This window comes from Orcinus orca, chromosome 1, assembly GCF_937001465.1.
Source record: "Orcinus orca chromosome 1, mOrcOrc1.1, whole genome shotgun sequence".
Lineage (NCBI taxonomy): Eukaryota > Metazoa > Chordata > Mammalia > Artiodactyla > Delphinidae > Orcinus > Orcinus orca.
The window spans coordinates 204,697,586-204,717,526 of record NC_064559.1 but is presented as its reverse complement, the minus strand read 5'-3'; the positions used below and the strand labels follow the sequence as shown (position 1 = coordinate 204,717,526).

At 43.5% G+C, this 19,941-nt stretch overlaps 1 protein-coding gene across 7 annotated transcripts in view; it reads left to right on the top strand.

The window, feature by feature from the left end:
- The window catches only part of PEX14 (peroxisomal biogenesis factor 14), a 140,442-nt gene that overhangs the window by 48,857 nt on the left and 71,644 nt on the right, over positions 1-19,941 (top strand). The window lies entirely within an intron of this gene.

The following is a 19,941-nucleotide window of genomic DNA, read 5'->3' as shown; positions in this document are numbered from 1 at the left end:
CTGGTTTTATGGTATTTCTGTAAGCAGGTATGAAATGGATCTTGACAAATTCAATATTGTCCGAAGCAGACAGAATCTATTTTGGTTTTATTGAAATTTAGGACATGTTTCTTTTTTTTGAGAAATATAAAAAAAACCCAAATCAAACAAAAAAAAGAAATCTGACTTTTCATTCTTTGAACGTTTAATTTTCTGGAAAGCTAGGAAGTTGTTTAAAGGCCCTTAAATACCATGAGGGAGGGAAGTGAGTTTTCTCCACCCCCACTGAACAAAACTCTTTTTCCTTAAGGAACTGGAATGTCGGCCTCCAAATTCTGGGTTTTGAGCTTTAAGTCATTAGTGGCTGGAATAGAAGACAGTGTGGTTTGGTGGTATTTCATAGGTCTGCTCAACGGTATCCCACTGAAGTGATGCCACAGAACCTGGTCCCAGAGCTGTGCTCGCAGGATTTGGGCAGAATCAGCCCAAGCATTTCATTCACAGGCAGCTGTTTAGAGGCAGTCTCAAGGCCGGTCCCTGTGACTGAGTTGATGATGAGGGGTGCTGGGCGCTTCCTGGCGGCGTGATGCTTGCCCCCATCAGTAGGAGATTAGGAGATTATTAAAATTTGGAGTGCGTTGGCTGGCCCCCTCTGCAGCCATCATGCTGTAAAAGAGTTTTTCCTTGAAATATGTGTACCTGTGGGGAGTAATTAATCATAAAAGCTTAGGGATTTCAGCTCTCTCATCAAAGCATTGAAGCTGGGGAAAGCTGAGCCTAAAAGCTGTGCTGATTACCCGGGGTAACCTGAGACAAAATCTATGGTTGCCGAGAGATCCTTCGCCCCAGTATATTGTGCAATATTATAACTGCCTGATCTTCTCTTCCACTGACAATGACCAGTTATTCCTCATTTTCTCTCAAACGCAGCTGGGTTAGAATTTCATTTGCAGAAGGTATTTAGAGCAATTTAGAGACAAATGTCTCTGGTGTTTGCTCGGCACTTCCCCACTGCAGGCTTTGCTGAGCAGTTTGAATATCAGGAGCTCCATCTAATCTGTTTAATTTTAATAAATCCCTGACTGGGAGAGGGAGAGAAAAAAAGAGAGAGAAACTCTGGGCCAAATAATACTTCTTTTGACTTAGTTGGCTAATAATTACTGTAGAAACTGTTCTGTACAGTTATTATTTGTTGCTCCTTAAAAAAACCGCCAAAAAACAGCAATCAATTAATTAATTCAACTAAGAGTGTTTACGCTGCGCTGAGAACAGAACAGACAAAATCCCTGCCCTCTCAGAGCTTCAGTTCTACCAGGAGAAGGCAGATGCAGCCAGTGCTGTGTGGGAATGGGTTGCACTTCTCAGTGGGGTGATTAGAAGGTGTCTCCTCGGGGAGGGTGACATGGGAGCGAAGACCTGAAGGAGATGGGTATTTGTTGGTACAGAGCGGGCAGAATTCCTTCCCAACCCTTAATGTGGTCTAGAGTTTTTAGAATTTTCGGCAGCAGGAAACTGGAGAGACATCCTACCTTTCTTCTTCTAAAGAGAGTTTACCCCACACTCAAACCTAGAGTCACTGGACTTAATCACCCATCTCCATTATCCTCTAAAATGCTGCTTCAGTCAGTAATCACCTGCTTCCGAGTTGCATCCCAATAGGGTAAGTTCTAGCAGGACCTTTCCTGGGCAGAGGATTCCAAGGTTTGATTGGCATCTGGGGAAGAAGAGCCCTCTGTGGCTTTAAACTTCACTTTTCACATTTCCGGCAGTTCCTGGGGTCAGGCACACACGATCCCGGAGCTTGGCACCATCGCTGATGGGTTGGGTTGAGGGAGGAGGGGCTGTTGTGAAGGAGCGCGTCTGCCCTGTCCCTGACAGCAGTTGGGAAGGAAAGGGAGTTGGCTCACTGGTCTTTGGGGGTACGGAGCGTGTCTTGAGGGGCGGGACCAAGGTCCTGGCATCCTCCGGTCCTGTCTCCCCACAGGACCCGTTGCACTGGTAGGTTGGAGCGCTGCCTTCGGGCGAGCTCACAGCTACTGTAGTCTCGGCTTTTCCTAGTGAATGTCACTTCGGGGAATTGCATTGGAGCACTGTCTTGAATTATAATCTCAACTTTCTTTCTTTCTTTCTTTTTTTTTTTTAATAAACATCTCTTTCCTGAAAAGGCAAATCCAATTTTGTTTTTCTTTTAATATTATTTAATATTTAATATAGAAATTGAGGCCCCTGTAGTGCATGTCAGTTCAGTGGAAAATGAGGGTTACTTTAGGCGCATCAGCTGAGGTTGTTTTATTGTGAACCCGCAGCCCCGAGCAGGGGCCTCGTCCCCTCTGTTACTGACAGGTTAAATGTGTGCCCTCTGAGTCTGGGGCTGGGAAGGCCGGGGACAGTGGATGGGATAGGGTTGGAAGAGCATTGGTTTGCAAGGGTCTTTTGTGTTCGTGTTTTTTTGTTTTTGTTTCTTCGAGATCTCTTTTGGATGCTTTAAAGTCTGAACATGGAGTCATTAATGAGAAACATGACGTTATTAGAATCATTTATCATTTTCTTTGAAGCTTCTACTGCCAGTTTGTGTAATTTACAACATTTCTTTCTTTTATCGGGAATTTTTTGGATGCAAGAGCAAAGCAGCTGTTCACCTTCAGAGTATTAGAATAAGTGTTTTTGTTTTCCTTCCAACCGCTTGATTCTGCAGATGACATCAACTGCAGAGTCAACCACACATGAAGATAATTGGCCTGTGTGTGGGGTGTAAGCCCTCATAGAACTGGTCTATATATAGAAGCAGTTCTTGCCAGGCAGGGATCACATCTGGGGCTTTAAGCAGGCTGCAATCCAGGAGGTTGGAGTAACTTAAAAACAGCAGTAGGGTCAGTCCAGAAAGCTAGAGGTTTGGATATTGTTTTCAGTAGGCTTATGTTGACTTGACACCCTGTCTGACCACAGAATGCAGGAGGCAGTCTGCTTGCAGACACGTTTGGCAGGCTGGGTATAAGGTGGGTAGAAGCGATGCCTGTTCGTGTCGGGTAAAGAGGTAGATGAGGTGGGGAGAAGACAGAGTCGTCTGTTAGCCCCCTCTAATACATCTGTTGCCAAACAGGGTTCTAGAAAAAAGCTGAGCATCATCTGCTTTTTTGTGTAATTCAGCACCTGGGTGGTGCTGGCTGACCCTTTGGCTTATTGTGCCCTTCTCAAGTGTATAAGTAAAGGGCTGTATTCTCCTTCATCTAATAAATAGTCCGGGGTGGGGGGAGGGTGAAGGAAAAAGAAACAAATAAAACACACCACCATGCTTTCTTATTCTAAAAGGTGAAACAAGATCTTATCTTTCTTCTGTTCCTGGAAGCGGAACCCCCAGTAGCAAAACTGCCTCCTTGCTGGAAATGAGCTTGAGGAGGAAACCTGATGGTCTTCACCTTGGTAGTGGGGTGGAGGTGAAGGGCTTCTGTCACTGGAGTATTTGAAGGGGGAGTGAATTCTTACACAGATTTCAATTTAACTCTCTTTTATTACTTTTCTTTTTTATCATTTACGTCCATTTCATGAGGTAGTTTGCATGTCCTTGAATGGAATCTCGTTACCATGAAAGCTTTTTTAGCATTGATTTCATAACAGTCTTAATTTAATAGCTCCATCATTACTGAGTAGCTCTGGGAGTGGGGCCTTGGCTTTCCAGGTCACTGACCTTTTAATTACAAACCTTGTTCTGATGGCCAGGTTATCGACTGGACAGCTCCCAGCTTGTGCCCCCAGGATGAAAACGAAAATAACTGTGTTTCCTCCCCCATCTCCAGGAAAAAAATATTGTAACCTCATGTGTTTCTAAAATTAATTTTCTCCTTCAGCTTTGCTTTATAATTAATTCTTTAATGTGTCTTAGTAAAGCCAGAGGATTTTTATAACGCTGTTTTTTCTAGAGCTTGGGTCCAGCGGATAGCGGGGAGGGGGCGGGGAAGAGGGACGAAGAGCTTGCCAGCCACCACCCCATGCTTGATCGGCGTTTCCTCGTCCTCAGAAACTCCTGTGGCTGAGCTGGAAAGAACAGTATTGGCTCTGTGAGGGGCTGTCGGGCCCTTCTGATTCTTTGTTAAAGAGATGTGGATTGTGGCGTCAAGATATGGATTCATTCCTGCATTTGCGGGAGTCATCGAGCCTTGTGTATCATGGACATTTTAAAGAGACGTTCCTGTTCTTTTCTTTGAGAAAAGAACAGGGTTGGACGAGTTTTCTTTACTGTGTCTTAGCTCTCTGCTAGTTTTGGGTGACTGGAGGGAACTGGGACCCTCCATGTGGGGTTTCTGCTCAGTTGGGAGCTTAGGTCGATCTAGGTTCTCCCTCACTGATGATGAAGAGGGAGAGAAAAAGGGGAGGACTGTGGCCTGTAAGTAGGACGACCATTGGTTCTGGTTTACCCAGGACTGTCCTGGTTTTAACACTGGAATTACTACGTCTTGGGCAGCCCCTGAGGCCATATAAGCCTTACTCAGGAGTGAGAGCTACCGAGAGAGACAAAGCAGGTGTTTTTGGAAGCCGGGGGAAGAAGTCCACTAGCAGTTGGTCCCCGAGAGTTCAGCCTGCCGTTGAGTGGCATCTTCCTCAAACGCTGCCCGCTTGCACTCCCCTGGCCCGGCCTGGCCCTGCCCTGATGTGGGTCCAGTGCAGGGGGTCTCTGGCGGGGAGGCCGTGCCCTGCAGGCAAGGGAGGGCTGCCGGAGCCGATGCAGAAAGGGCTGTGTGTGGCGGCCGCACGCGTTCCCGAGGATGATTGAGCATCTCCATCCATCTGTTGTGAACGGAAATCTTCCTTCCCTGCCAGTCTTGCATCTGCATATCCGTCACCTGCTGTTCTGGACCAGCCTATTCATCACACTGACTGGTGTTCCCCCCATCAATTTTCCTGCTCCCCTTGTTATCCAAACTTGTCTTAACTCCACAGATTTTTCTCAGCATCCAGGATGAGAGCTAGAGCAGCCAGACTAGCTGAACATCGTGGCTTCCCCATTCAGAGGGGGAGCTGGTAGCACGTGCTCCCTACCAGACGGCTGAGTCAAGTGGGTTTCTACACTTCACCCTGCGATGAGGGGACAGTAGCACTGAGGAGCTTGGAGGGGGAATCAGCTCTTTTAGATTTACTGAGTTGTTTTGAGATTTTTCTCTGAAAATGAAGAATAGCTCTTCCTTTCTTAACTTGTGTGCCTGGAACAATATTACAAAGAAGAGCAAAGCGACACCCTCATGTACAGTAGTATCATTTTTAAAGGTTTTTTTTTTTTGAAAAGTTAAGATATGTACACGGTTTCAAAAATTCAAACAGCGAAGAAGGATAGACAGTGAAGAAGAAGTCTTCCTGTCATCTCTCGCTCCTGTCGCCCCCACCATCCTCTGTCTCAGAGGATGCTGCTATGAACAGTTTTTGTGTATCATTCCAAAGATCTATCCATATAAAAGCACGTTAATATTTATTAACATAAACACCTTTTAAATACAGTGGTAGCATATTTCACACTTTAGCTTATGCTTGTCATTGTATCTTGGCACTCATTCCACATTAATACATACAGATTTGCTTCATTCTTATCAGTGGCTGTGTAGTATTCCATTGTCTTCCTGTATCATAATTAATGTTTGAGTCAGTCCCAAGTTAGTGGACATTCAGGTTGATTCCTGTCTTTTGTTGTTTCAAACAGTGCCTCAGTGAATATTCTTGCATATGCATTTTCTTAAAATTTCAGGAGATCATGTCCCCCCCCAAGAAAATAAAATTGTTTTCTAATATAAACATGGCTATAGGTAGACAGAAATTAATAAGAGAAAAAAACCAGTGTAACAAATTATTATTAACACTTAGCACAGATTTGGATTCTGAGGGGACATTCTGGTCACTGGTTACATGAAAAATGCTTTCTTTCTAGAAGAATCCTTTTTTAATCCCATTTTTTGAAGGGATATGGGCTCATAGATATAATTTTTGATTCAAAATAAACATTCAAATAAATGGAAAGCTTCAGAAACTTGAAAGTTAGTACCTGTTTTCAAATGAAGTACAATTCATCAGTATCCATGGGGGGTTGGTTCCAGGACCTCCAGGGATATCAAAATCCAAGGATACTCAAGTCCCTTATATAAAATAACATAGTATTTGCATATACCCTACACACATCCTCCCATATACTTTAAATCATCTCTAATTTTACTTATAATACCCAATACAATGTAAATGATGTAGTTGCCTGTGTTCAGCAAATTCAAGTTTTGCTTTTTGGAACTTCCTGGAATTTTTTTCTCGAATACTTTTCATCCATGGTTGGTTGAATCTGTGGATGTGAAACTGGATATGGAGGGCTAACTGTCGTCTCTCAGTATCCAAGCAGGGATTGGTTCCAGGACCCGCCAGGGATACCAGAATCCATGGAAGCTCAAGTCCTGTAGTCTGCCCTCTGTATCCAGGTTCAGCATCCATGGATTCAGCCCTCCTCAGGTTGTGTAGTACTGTAGTATGTATTGACAAAAATATGCATGTAAGTAGACTTGCGCAGTTCAAACCCGTGTTGTTCAAGGGTCCACTGTATGGCTTAGTTTTCTTTTGTCGTAGTTGGATGTGTGTGGGTCCTGGGCCATAGGTTACGTGGGCAGCCTTTATTCAGTGCCTGGTGTGTGCAGAGTACCATTTATTACATTAGGGCTTCATGAAAGGAAAATGAGGTACTTGTTTTACAGACGAGAAGCTCCTTGGGAGGTGGGAATGGATGCTGAGTGCTTATCAACCCTATCTATGTCTGTCCATGAAACATAGCAGTACCTCAGAAGTCAGCAAAATCTGATGAGGGAGCCATGGAGTATAAAGCTTGGTAGGACTGTGAGCTCCTCAAGGTGGGTGACCACGTCTCACCCTCCTGGCATCCTCAGCAGCGACATAGCAGCCTGGGTCAGGGGCTCATGAACGAGGGTTGAGTGACTGGGTGATGAGAGTTAGAAGACACTTACTGGGGAAAGTTTCAAAAGGATATCAGTTTTCCCTAAGTCTACAGTTTGTTTATTTGTTCAATCCTACATACCTGTAAAATGGTTTCAGAATTGCCATCCCATAGGCCTTTACCCAATACTCTAGTGTTTATATAAACAGTGTTTATATGCAGTTCCTTTGTCTTTAGTCTTATTGAATCCAGTGAAAACACTGTTTTTTCAAAGTTACTTAGGTCAGCAGAGCTCAGTTTTGGCCTAGACATTGAGGGAGGCAGTGGGTGTAGATGGTCGGAGAGGAGTGGGAAGGGCATCATTAGCGAGGGGAGGCTCATGCAGAGACACGTGTGCAGTTGGCTGGGTTGGCCCATGGAGTCCTCGAAAAAGAAGAGAACCGAGGTTGGTGAGATGGGCAGTGAGCAAGGAGCCAGTGTTAGAACTCAATATTATAAATAATAGTTGAGAACACTTTCTGAACCGGTTGAAACTGAAACTGTATTTGAGGACATTACTCTGGGCTCTGTAGTTAAACTGAATTGGCCTGCCGATAATAAGACCAGCCACAAGGAAGGTCCTGCCAAGTCCTTTGTTAGGTGTGGAGAGTAGCAGTAGAAATGGAAATAGAAATGACAACATATTTATGTAGAGAACTTTGTGGTTTACAAAACACATATATTAGTTAATGTCTTCTTCACTGTAAACTTCTCCGTGATTATAGGCAGGTTAATAGATATTTGTTGAATGAATGACTACATGATTTAAATCTCCCATTTTACAGATGAGGAAACTGAGGCACAGAAAGGTTAAGTAGTGCAAATTAATGGCAGAAATAGAACTAGGACCAAGTCGTCTGACTAGAATTCTTTGAACTATACAATCTGCTTTCTGGAAAGGAAGGACAGAACCACAGACATGGTAGAAAAAAAGAGTAAGCCATGCTCAGTAGTAGATGGGATGTGTGAGGTGAGGAGATGGGACTGTAGGTGACCCTCAGGGTTGTTACATTGTGTTAAGAGGCTTTATTGATGTGTAACTGACATACAATAAACTATACATATTTAATTTGTACAATTAAAAAAACTTGACCTATGTATATGTACCTGTGAAACCATTGTTGTAATCAAGAAAATGAACACACTGGGACTTCCCTGGCGGTCCAGTGGTTAAGACTTCGTGCTTCCACTGCAGGGGGTGCGGGTTCGATCCCTGGTCAGAGATCTAAGATCTTGCATGCCATGCGGTGTGGCAAAAAAAAAAAAAAGGACATACTGATCACCCCCCAGATGTTTCCTCATGCCCCTTTGTTCTCTTCTTCCCGCCACCCCCCATAACTCTGGTTCCCAGGCGAACACTGATCTGCTTTCTCTCACTGTAGACTAGCTTGCATTTTCTAGAACTTTATATAAATGGACTTGTGTGGTATGTCTCCCTTTTTTGGTCTGGCTTTTTTTGTTTTTAACTCAGCATGATTATTTTGAGATTCATCCATGTTATTACATGTGTTAGTGGTTCATTACTTTTTCTTGCTGAGTAGTATCCCCTTGTTTGGGTATCCTACAGTTTGTCCATTCACCTGTTGATGGACATTTGAGTTGCTTCCAGGTTTTGGCTATTAAAAGTTAAACCTGCGGGCTTCCCTGGTGGCGCAGTGGTTGAGAGTCCGCTTGCCGATGCAGGGGACACGGGTTCGTGCCCCGGTCCGGGAAGATCCCACATGTCGCAGAGTGGCTGGGCCCGTGAGCCATGGCCGCTGGGCCTGCGCGTCCGGAGCCTGTGCTCCGCAACGGAAGAGGCCACAACAGTGAGAGGCCCGTGTACCGCAAAAAAAAAAAAAAAAAAAGGTAAACTTGTTGGTATCATAAAAATTCATGCAACAGGAACCTCTAGGAGTTCTGAGCAGAGGGGAATTTAATGTAAGAAGTTAGGCATTTACTCCCTTATGAAAGGGCCGGAGGAGCGGACACAAGGCCACGCCTCCAGGAGTGACTTCCAGAACACTGAAGGACTAACTTGCTGGGAAAGCTGCTCCCTCTGCTTGGCCAGGAAAGTAGGGAATTAGGAGGCTACCACTTGGAACTTTTGAGTTCAAGAGCACACCCGTTTTGCTGTGTTCCAGAGATCAGGAAGTCACTGCTGCCACCACTGCAGTCATTGTGTCCTGACATCCGTAAAAACAGCGACAGGACTTTGGAATATGAACTTAGCTTCTACCTCTGACAGAATTGCCTCTTGACCCTCATGAACGAAGCTGGAGGCTAGAGATTGGACACTGTAGTAGGAAACCTTGGTGTTTCTAGTATTTGCTTGACAATGTCCTGGTGTTTGCAACCTCAAATGCAGCGCGTACAGGTCTTTTGCCTCATTTCCACTTTCTGAATCACCTGTGAGTGCACCTAATTCCCAGCCAGAGTTCTAGTAGCCGAGGAGTCTGGGAAGTGTTGCTGTTAGTGTTCCAGCCTCTGGTATCAGAAGTCCCACTAGAAAGAGGTGGGAGTGGATGCTGAGTGCTATCAGAGGAATCCATAGGAGAAAAAAGATTCACAAATGCAACATAATTGCCCCCAAACAGGGTACCAGCACATTTATATCACAAGCCTCTTTCTTACTGAAGGCTTAACTTGGTATTTTTCAAGCCGTTTCGATAACAGCCTACAAAATGAGGGAAGCATTCATTTTGCTGCAAACGATGCTAACAGAAAGAGTCAGCCAAAAGAGAGTTTGTGTTTTCAGTCTGGAAGCAGGTGGCAGTGGTTTATGTGTAAATATAAAGTATTTCATTCATCACAGAGCAAACTGTGTATATATAGGAGGAAAGGATACTTTTTTAGTTAACTGTTTTTGTTGTTTTCGAGAAGAGCTGGGCCTTTAATTGTTAAGAAAAGCAGTAGTGATGTATCTCCAGTTTGTTCCAGAGATAAATATTGATGTGTTCTGTATCACCACTGGCCTTCTGAGATGATTTTAAGAATACTTATCCCTCCTTTCTGGCCTCACTTGGGGATGCAAGTTCTTCTAATGAGATTTGTCTGCTAAGGGTAGGCAAGGGAGTTTTCACCAGAGGGACTACGTGAGACGTGGGTCTGTTGGAGCTGCTGGAAAATGTTGGAAGTAGGGAGGGACTTCTGAAACTTAGCACAAGGTAGAACTTAAGGCCATCTACTGAAAAATATTTTATGTTGATTGGACGATAATTAGAAGGATTTTTAATTAACTTTGGATAGTAGTCATTCACTAATCCATTGTTATATTTACATTTTTGAGTCTATGCCTTATAAAAATAAATTTATCTGCTGCTGCTGCTGTGTGTGTATTAGAGTATGTGATTTGTGGAGCATAAGTTAGCGTGCTTTTATTTTATTTTTATTTATTTATTATTATTATTTTTTTTGCAGTGCGCGGGCCTCTCACTGTTGTGGCCTCTCCCGTTGTGGAGCACAGGCTCCGGACGCGCAGGCTCAGCGGCCATGGCTCACGGGCCCAGCCGCTCCGCGGCATGTGGGATCCTCCCAGACCGGGTCACGAACCCGTGTCCCCTGCATCGGCAGGTGGACTCTCAACCACTGTGTCACCAGGGAAGCCCAGCGTGCTCTTATTTTAAATGTATTTTTCATTGTAGACTTGGCTGGGTTGGTCAGTCAACAGCTTTATGTTCGTTCCATTTTTGAAGTAGAGGTAACTCACTAAAGGTCTTCAGTAAGTAGAGTGATGGGGCTCTCGTTCTCTCTCTCTCTCTCTCTTTTTACACACACATGCACACACACACCAGCTTATATTTAAATTGCGCTAAGAACTGAATGACTGTACTGATTTTTCCATTCCAACTTTAAACAGACCTGTGTTTGAGTTTCTAAAACATTCTGATAGGAGCTGGTCTTCTCAGATCTCACCCCTTTCATCAGTCAGAAGACTTGGGAGTGCTCTAGTCTCTTACTGTTAATGATTCTTTTTAGATTTAAAGCCCTTTAAAGTAATCTTTCTGTAATTAGATTGTTGAGTAGATTGTCTTTAGCAGTATGGTGGTCTTTAAATTTTGTGTAGATTTTCAGTTTGTTAAATGATTGCAAAGGCTTTCATTCATAAAGTTGAAGTTTTCCTTATCATGGCATTTCAGGGGAAAAAAATCATGACCCCCGGTGATAAATTAAATATCACAACCACATAAATGTCATCTTTTCAGTGAAACCTACAGTGCATAGGAATGGGACTCTCTTGCACTCTGTTTTTGGCTTCAAGCTGGATCTGTACTCTTAACCAACAAGAAAAATATTTTGCCACCAACAGTGGTGAACCTGTGAAGCTGAAGAACAAAGCCATACCCTCTTCTGCTTTGTGAGTCACAAACAGAATTGTCAATTAAATTATTCTAATTGCAAATTTTGGGGTCTTGGCCGAAAGAACACAGGTTGAGTTTGAAGAAGAGGCAGTTTAAAAAATCAGTTTAACTTTTACAAACGGAGCTAATTTGTACAGAATGTAATTGGAAGAGAGTAAATACGGAGTTTCATGATGACCTCTTTTGAGTTCATTTCTGGTATTTACTTTTTTTTTTTTTCAAAGGCTGTCCTTTACGCAGCCCTGGAAAGAGGAGACTAAGTACCAAAATAAAAATAACAGAAAATAGCACTGTTCTCTGGAAGCCTGTAATACCTGATTTTGAAAGAGTTTTACCATTCATTTGTTCATCCATCCAAGTATTTATTGAGTGCATATTTTTTTTTACTGTGCTGGTCCTGGGACTGAAACTATAATGGTAAATAAAACAGCATTCTGGGGTAGAGACAGACTCCCCCAGAAATGTGAAATGTGCAAAATTGTTACAAGTAAGCAAGGTGCTAGGACAGAGAATATTGGGAGCCAATATTCTTTGAGCCAGCTCAAAGACGCCAAGGAAGGAAAGGAGGTTGACTTGATCTAGGAACCCATGCTGGGACTGTAGTTGTGAGTGAAAAGAAGAGGGACCCCTCAGCAGCTTCCATCTGGAGATGCCATTGGAAAAAAAAAGGTTCTGTTGGAGTTTCATATCCCCCAATCTGGAATCTTTTGTATCATCAGTTACCAAGTTCAGCTGTATTTACCATGCATTCCTAGTCTGCTGTCTGCTGAGCACTGTGCTAAGTGCAGTTGGGACACAAGTGGTCCATGCCCTCAGAGAACTTGGTGATGAGACAGTAGGAACTACTTAGTAATACAGTTACTGTAATTTATAAGCAAGCCTGAGATGATAGATACAGACTTTATAATAACCACCAGCATATGTATTCTGCTTTATAATTTAAAAGCATTCTCACATGCATTTGCTCATTTAATCTTCACAGTAACCAAGTTATTTCCTCAAAAAATGTGCAAGTGAGCATGGAGATTTACGGAAGTCCACCATATTTGAGGAACGGGTCTCTGTCATCACCGAGTCATTGAATTTCAATGCACCGTCTGCTCATGTGGACCAGGGTGCTCTCCCTGAAGAATCATATTATTAAAAATGAAATTATTTTGCCCATGCCATTTCATAGACATTTCTATTATCAGGAATAGAAGATGAATTTAATTTTAGTTTTATTTAGTTCTGGAGGTTTTCTTCTTGCTGCCTTCCACAAGGGCACAACCCAGAGAGTCCATCCCGATGTTTGGGAAGAGGAAGGCCTGGGCTTGTGGAGGACGGTTCTGTTAGAGAATGCCGTTGACTCTGGTGTTCTGTACAGAGCCTTTTATCAGGACAGGAAAGGGTAAATAGGGCTATCTCTGCAACGGCGGAGAGGTCGAATGGTTACATTACACAATCTTCTAGAGCATCTTGCAGCAAATACATGGGTTATATTAAAAATTGCAATCATATCATTTTTATAGTAAATTGCTGACCTTATGCAGTAGAATCAGCTTTATTGAATTTCGCCAAAAATGCGTTTATAATTCTGCCATACACACGTGATATTCATGTCCTTGCTGTCCATGTGGAAATGTCCCTTTTTACGATGTTAACCAGATTAAATCGACTGTCTCCTGAGCTGCCGAGCCTCACCTTTAAGATCCACTCTCAGGAGTCGGACCTCCACAGAGCAGCGCTCACCTCCCTCAGTTCGGATGTCAGCGCACAGAACGCTGGAGTCTGGCACATTAGGAAGCCTTGCCCCAGTGGCACAGGTTTGGCCTTGAGATTATTTCCAGGTGATTCCAGGGCAGTTAATGTATATCATGTATGCTGAATGCTCACAAGGACTTACCATAATTACTGTTTGTTTTGAGGGAATGGTAGGTATTTGTTTAAAAGGATTTCATGCTGAACCAAGAGTATACAGGTACAGTTAGTTCTCAGCTATTCACTTGTGAATATTCATTGCAAAAGTTTAATCTTAAACCAGTTTTCGTTTCTCTGTAGCTCTGCTCCCTCTCTAACCAGTGTGGGATCACGCGGCAAACTAATTTTAATGTTAGTCTAACAGAAGCACAATCAGGAAGTTGTAGTGCATATTTAAAGTGAAACGTCAGAGTTTTTAAGTTATCTGCTGTTTAGAATCATTTGCTTTGAGTTTATCTCTCCTTTTCATATATCTATTATCTACATACCTACACATGTGTTTGTATAAATTGCTGGTTCCCAGACAATTTTGCATACAGAGGCAATATGATACGGTGGAAAAATCATCCATCCATCCATCCATTTACTGACCATTTATTAAATGTACATTTTCTTCACGTCCCAACATTTATGCTAACACTGAAATTACAAAAATAAGGTTTAAATCAGAAGTCTAGTGAGATTCCGTGGTATGCAAACAAGTGTAGGGTGGGTGATAAAATGTTACAGGGGCTGTGATAGGTATTGGTATAGAGGCCCAGAAGAGGGAGTGATCAGTTTCGTGGTGGGTGAGGAGGACCAGCAGGGAAGCGTTGAAAAATGAGGAGGGCACCCTTATAGGAGTCCAAGAGGATTAGTAGTCTTTAGGGTTTGGGGAGTGGTGGTGGCTTTAATCCATGCCAGGGTGGGATGGGAACGTAATCTCCAAGGAAGAAGTGATCCGGAGAATCAGGAAGCAGGCTGGTAAGTTGGAGAGGTAGGCAAGGGTCAGAACTTACATGTGTTAACGCAAGGGTTTGGAGTTTATTGTGTGGACAGCGGGGAAGCCATTGAAGAGTTTTATGTGGTGTAGTAATGGATCCTATTTGTGTTTCAGGAAGCTTGCTCTTTGGGTAGGGTGGGCAGTTAGGAGTTCACTGCAAGAATCCGGGTGAGAAGGGCAGTTGTGAGGATGGAGAGGATGATGAATTAGGGAGAGTGAGGAAGTAGAATCTGCAGGAATTGGTGGCTGAATAGAATCAAGGAATGAAGGAGAGGGAGGAATCCAGGCCTGGCGAGCTGGCCTGGAGGAGAGCAAGTGAAAGAGTGGGAAGAGTACTGGGCCCAGAGTCAGATGGCATGAGGGAAGGAGGCCTGGAAGGGAAGTCCTGTAGACCCCTGTGATGTGGCCAGGGATTCTGCGGCTGGAGCACCACAGTCAGTCTGTGCCACTGTCATCGTCAAGCTATGCCATGTAGGTCCCCTGGCTCTCAGAGTTGCTTCCACAGGGTGACTGGTAGGCTTACTCCCTCCCCATAGACATTAAGAGGTTTCACTGAAATCTGAGACTTTCTAAAGAAAGAGAAGATGGCATTTGTGAAGCAAGTGTTATTTTATCTGGAAATGGCTTCTCGGTGAGAAGCCTGTCACTGCTTCCTGGTGAAACCTGCCTCTCCTGCCAAGAAGAGGGTCCCACTGAATTGGACCATGGTCATCGTGGGCTGCTGCTCCCACTTGCCCCTGAAAACATCCTCCTGAAAGCCCCTTCTCCCCCCCACCCCCGTCACCTACTCCTTATTTGCTCTTCTCTGAGTTCGTCCATTTCTGTCATGTTTGTATGTATTCCCTCTGATCTTTTCGTTCGTGACAGGTGGCTTTGCTGATGTGGCCTCCAGGGGCTCCCCGCACGCTGGATGACATGGTGGTTACAATGACCTGACCCTGCAGGCGCCTTGGTTTTCTGGTAGCAGGTGGCCTTCTTGGTACCTTAACTGTCACAGATCGATGAGTCAGAGGGGTAAAAAGGTGTGGAGTTAAGGCAGAGAGCCCCAGCGGTCAGAAGCTCCAACAGGAGAGAGAGTGAAAAAGATCTGGTTAGTACATGAAACGACTTCCTGGGAAATGTTACTAATTTCCAAGACACCTGTAAGAGGGGTGGAGAAGAGCATTTTGCTTCTTCAGTCTCCTCCTCTGGCGCCGGTCCAGCTCTCCTATAGGGCTCTCAGGCACTGTAGCTGGAAAAGTCTTCCTTCCCAAGGGCTGCGGCCTTAGACGCCCTTGCAGCTCCATCCGGTTCCATGCCTGGGGCCAAAGTCTATTTGTGTTGACACTGAATTGTGATCTGCAGTTTCGAAAAGCATATAGGTTGTATACTTTTAAGTATATCTGAAAGCAGATTTCTTCTCTGTAGGCGCCTTGCTCATTTGTCTAGCCTTTCCACGGAAAACAGCCTCCTTGCTTGATTTGGGGCTGCTTTAAAGCACATGCTGAGCATCTCTGGGCCTCACCCCTCCCGCCTCCTCATTAAAACCACCTGCAGGACTAACTGCCTCCCCCAACAACTTACACCAGCCCTACCTCGTCTCTCATTGACCATTTCTGGCTGAGACCCTCGCTATAGCAGTTTGCTTTGGTGGCTTTCGCCTCTTCCTTCTGCCTTTTTAAAAATTATGATTAAAAACTTTAAATAAATATTAAATTTAAAAAAATGTAAAATGAATGGTTTGGACCTTTGGTATTGTTATCCATTCACCTCTGGTAGAGTCTTCAAGACATTGACCTAAAGAGCCTTCCTCCTTCTTCCTTCCCTATGTACATAGTGGGGAGAAGGATGGGGAAAATGACAGAGAAAAACATGTTAAAAATGATTTTTAGTGTAAAACAAGACAGGGAAAAATCAATCTTTAAGGAAACCCAAAAAAAGCACCTCTCATTACAGTAATTAAACGGCAGCATTTAACCTATCAGAATATGCTGTATGTGTGAGACAAGCCAGGGAGCTGTGTGTTTGAAATTAGAGCTCTAATCCTCAGGGAAGAGAATAGTTAACTAGTTTGTTTTTGAGGTGCGAGAGCAGAGCTGGGAAGGTGTGAGTGTGTGCCTGTGCGTGTGTGTGTGTGTGTGTGTGTGCGTGTGCTTGTGCTCGTGCTCGTGTGGGTGCAGGGCTGGGGCTGTGTTTACCGGGAATACCCTGGAGGTCGATATTTATCAGCACCTGTGTGCTGTCAAGAAGCACACAAGCTGCTGTTGCCCGTTCATTAGCTTTTCAGAAGAGCCCGGCGTCACCTGTGGCTGGGCATTGCATCAGAATAGTAGAGCTTGCTTCATTCTGGCCCTCTGGGACTCACAGGAACAGATTTGAGAGACAGGATGAGACAGACGGAGAAAGAGAGACACAGGAATTAGGGGAAGGAAGAAAGTGGAATAATTTTCGAGAGTGCACGGCACAGACTCCCCAGGACAAAGCACTACAGCTTGTTGGGCTGGCACTTGGGAAGGGTGGACATTTCGCAGAGCACTGGGCAAAAGGGATGGCTCACAGGCAACCTTCTCCATACAGGGGTCCCCTGCCAGTGTTCACTGCTGTTGGCAGGGTCCCTTTTATGCCGTCAGGCAGTGTTGGGGTTTATGTGAATGACAGAGATTGGCACTGTGTCCTGTCTGCACGCTTTAGTGGCTTAACCTCTGTCTTTCTGTACCCCTGGCTGGAGTTTGGGGCATTGTTCATGCCCTGCCCCTCTGGAAGCTGCTGCATTTTCTTTCTAGATATTCTCAGAGCTTGGCAGCTGCAGTCGGAATTCCACAGGATAGGCTGCCACGTGGCAGAGGGGAGCCTGCCCATCTGTTCCTGTGCCCCTCATTAGGGGATATGCTCTTTGGTGACTTGGGGGGTGGGGGAGTGCTGAGACACATGTGATCCTTTTAGGCTCCCAGTCTCTGTGGTCCCTGTGACGGCAGGACGGGTTTCTGCTATACTAATAAGGAGCCCTGGGGATGCTGGTTACAGTGTGATAGTTGTCGTCTTGGGCCAGAGGCATGTTGTGCACTAACCTCATCCTGGGGAAGTGCTGATGAAACCCCGACTCTGCCTCAGTGCCTGATTCGGGGCTGGGGGAGCAGGGGAGGTTGCCAGTGTTTCTCCTGGTTCATTATTACCAGGCTTGCTTGTCTTTGGGGCATTTCATGAAAACTTCTTTAGTTTTCCTTAAGAACTTTGAAGAGCCAATGAGCCTGATGGAAAATTTTCTGTAATAGCTCAGTACAGCAGCACCCTTCACAGATACCAGCTGATTAATCCTCAGAGCACCCTGGGGGCAGTGGAGGGGACGATAGTGGTTCTGGTGTTTTTTATCCCCATTTTATAGACTGAGAGACTGAGTCACCTGGAAGAGACTGTGGCTTGGGCCAGAGGGAAGGCGCAAATCTGGAAGCTGAGGTTTAGAGCTCCCTACCTTTTGGCTTTTGTTGGAACTACCTTAAGTCATTTAGGAAATCACCCTGGGTTTTGCCTTCCCATCCTTTTTGTTTTTTTCCACTTGCTGCTGTGTCTTAGACATAACTTCATATCCATAAGTATAGATCTCTATTGTCAGTTTTGATCACTGCCAGGTATTCTGCTGAGGGTATATACCATAATTTATTTTAACCCATCCCCGTGATGGACATCTGAGTTATTTTCATTTTTCACCATTATAACAACTCTTCTCTAATATCCTTGAGAAATGGGTATTTTCTTACTTTTTGGGATTACCTTTATAGGGTAAAATCCTTTGAGTTGGAAAAGAAAATGGGCTTGTTTTCATTTTCCTGTCTTTGCTGAACAGCCCCCTAAAGAGGCTGCCGCAGCTTCCAGCCTCAGCACCTAAGGTCAGTGCTCTGAGTATGAGTTCCAGCTCCATGGTGTCCTGCCGGCTGGCTTTCAGGATTTCATCTTTCAGTTAAGCAGTGAAACTTCCCGACCTCAAGAGCTTAGAGATACTTGCCTGTTTGTTTCTTTTATCGTTTTAGTTTTCTTTTATGGAATTTGTTTTGTTGTTAGTAGAGCAACAAGGAATATAACAGTTTTTTCCTCGGGACCAACCTGGTCATCCTAGTATTCATTGAACAATCTATGTCTTCCCCTACCCATTTCACCTGTCACCCTTGTCATGTACTAGACTCTTAAAAATACTGATGTGTGATCAAGGACATTCTTTGATATACTTTTTATTTGTTTTGCTAATACTGCAGTGTCTTTATTACTAGAGATTTGTGACACATTTTATCTGTTACTATAAGTTGTACTCTTTCTTCATTGTTCTTTTTTAGAATATTCCTGGCTTTTCTGGCTCTTGTGTACTTTAAAACTCATTTTTAGAATCACTTTATCACGTCTCCTCTTGTCCTTCTTTATCCCACCCTACCCCTACTCATGGCCAATTAAAAATAAAATCTTTTGAAATTTTGATTGTGATTCAAAATAGAAATGACTTTGGAAAGAATTGCCATCTTTGCAGTGTGTTAGTCTTTCCCTCAACGAATGTGGTGTATCTTTAAAGTAAAACCTGTTCTTCATTGGTGACATTTTACAAAGTTCTTGCATAGTTGCTGTGCATTTCCTTTATTTTTTAATATTTAAATATTTTTATTTAAAATTATTTTAAAATATTTATTTTTAAAAATATGTATTTATTTATTCGGCTGCGCTGGGTCTTAGTTGTGGCATGTGGATCTTTTCTCTCTTTTTTTTTTTTTTTTTTTTTTTTTAGTTGCAGCATGCAGGATCTTTAGTTGCGGCACACTGGATCTAGTTCCCTGACCAGGGATCGAACCCTAGTGCCCTGCATTGGGAGCACGGAGCCTTAACCACTGGGCCACCAGGGAAGTCCCTAAAATTTAAAAAAGTTTTTTAAATTAATTTTTTTATTGGCATATAGTTGATTTACAATGTTGTGTTAGTTTCTGCTGTATAGCAAAGTGAGTCAGTTTTACATACACATATATCCACTCTTATTTAGATTCTATTCCCAAATAGGGCCTTACAGAGTATTGGATAGAGTTTTCTGTGCTATTCATTAGGTTCTTATTAGTTATCTCTTCCACATAAAGTAGTCTGTATATGTCAATCCCAATCTCCCAATTTATCCCTCCCCCACCTTTTCCCCCTGGTACCACAAATTTGCATTTTCTTTAATTCTAAGTATTTTTTATTTATTATTGTTGCTGTGGGACCTTGACTTTCATTATATTTTCTAACAGATCTTTGCTAATATTCAGGAAAGCTATTGATGTCTCTGTTTTTAAAAGTCATCATTGTTTTCTCTTTAATAGTCCTAATTGTTCTTATCAGATCTTTTAGGTCTTCTCAGTAGTATATCATGTGAAAAATAGTAATATTTCTCACTTGCAGTGTTACATGACTTTATAATTATTTTGGCTGGGCCTTCTAGAACAGTATTAATTGAATATGTGTGCCCAAGGAGTAAAATGGGTCTGATTTCATTACCTCCTTCTCTTCAAAGCATTAATTTAGAAGTGAAGGGCATAGGAATACAAAAGAAATAGAAGAGAAATAATCATCGTGATCCCTAGACTCTTCAAAGCTCTTGTTCTCCATGGGACTCTCTTTTCACCTGTATTGGCCAGTATTTATTCTTTGCTCAAAATTGTTTGACATGCTCATAGTGGCATTGTATCAGAGGAGAAAGTCAACGTTATTTCTCTTTTTTCAGGCAGAAAAGCTGACAGTGGACGTGGCTTCCAGAAGTCACTTGGCCAGTTTAGCTTAATGAGTAGATGTTGAGAGTCACTGCTCCTCATGTGAAACAAAGCCCCACCAGGGAGCAGAATATAGGGGCACTGGTTCATCATCGGAGCTGCCATGTTTGCTTGCACCACTGCAGCCCTTCCTACAAACCGTGTAAGGTCTGAGTAGGAAAGGGCACATTTTTGTCTGAAAGAGCACATAAACAT